We start from the raw sequence: 1,633 nt of genomic DNA on the forward strand, positions 1-1,633 counted from the left end.
CCACTTGGATGGCTAGAATTAAAAAAAAAAAAAAACATAAGTACAAGCGTTGGTGAAGACCTACCAAAATTGGAACCCTTATACACAGCTGATGGAAATGTAAAATGGTGCAACTAGTTTAGAAACCTGTTTGGCACTTTCTCAAAAATTAAACATGGAGATACCGTGTGACCCCGCAGTTTCACTCCTGGGTATATTCCCAAGAGAAATGAAAACACATGGCCACACAAAGATTTGTACACAAATGTTCGTAGCAGTACTACTCATACTAGCCCCAAAGTGGAAACAATCGAAATGCTCATCAGCTGAATAACAAGTAAATAAAATGTGATATATCCATATAATAGAATAATATTTGGCAATAAAAAGGAATCAATACCAATGCATGCTACAATATGTATAAACCTTGAGAACAAGATGCTAACTGAAAAAAGACAGTCACAAAAGACCATATACTGTATGATTCTCTTGATATGAAATATCCAGAATAGGCAAATCCACAGAAACAGAAAATAGAATAGGCAAGTCCATAGAGACAGAAAATAGATTAGTAGAGCCAGGGGCTGTGGCAAAGAGGGAATGGGGTTTCTTTTTGGGTTGACGAAGATATTCTGGAATTACATAGTGGTGATAGCCATGTAACTCTGTGAATATACTAAAACCAACATGTTGTATAGTATAAAAAGATGAATTGTATGTTATGTGAATTATCGTTCAATAAAGCTATTAAAAATAGAAAAGAAACAAATGATATCTATAACCTTCCTATGTTCCTGCTAAATCAGACAAGGCCTTTAGTTTGGTTTTGTAGTGACTATTTTTCCTACCTCCCTAACTCCCAAATTTGATAAAATCAGGAGGAATTTCAGCACCCGATTATTATTATTGTTTAAAAAATATTTTATCTGTCTGAATGGCTCCCCTTACTCTACCCATAAATTGAACTTCTTGCATCTCCTAGAATGCATCTTTGTTTTTACAAAAACTGTAAGGTCACTGAAGGCAGGAACTGTATTCTTTTGTTATAAGTACCTTGCCCTATGCTAGGTGCTCAATAGGTTAAGAAAGGCTGTTTATACCTTGTGATAACCTTCTAATTTTAATAGTAACAGATGTTACTTAGAATTTAGGATGGTGGTGGTGGTGTGTGTGTGTGTGTATGTGTGTGTGCACAAACACTGGTGGTAGTAGTAACTGTGACATCTGGCATGCCACAGTGGCTCACCTTTATGACCGACAGGAAACATTCTGAGTATTGCCAGGATTTGCCACCATCCTGAATGAGGCTCTTGGATTGAGGTTTAGATATCACCTCAAATTGTGTAACTATAATCCAAGAGTCTGACTGGCATTTTCTGAATTGGTAATTAGTTCTGATTATAAGAATCATTTTGTGTATTATAAAAGAAGGCGCCTGGAAATTACATATAAGACATATTCCATAAAATTTCACTAAGATTTTATAATCTCTTCTAAATTTCTGATATTTAAAAAAAAATTTAAAGCTGAAATTTATATTTGAGATTTAGAAATTAAATACCCCATCTCTGTGTTATCCTCTGAAGAATAAGTTTTTCTGTTTGGAAGTGTATATATGGTAGGCTTCTGTCCCAAGATGGCCAACTGCTTGCTT

The sequence above is a fragment of the Galeopterus variegatus genome, unplaced genomic scaffold, assembly GCF_000696425.1.
Source record: "Galeopterus variegatus unplaced genomic scaffold, G_variegatus-3.0.2 Scaffold9458, whole genome shotgun sequence".
Classification (NCBI taxonomy): Eukaryota; Metazoa; Chordata; class Mammalia; order Dermoptera; family Cynocephalidae; genus Galeopterus; species Galeopterus variegatus.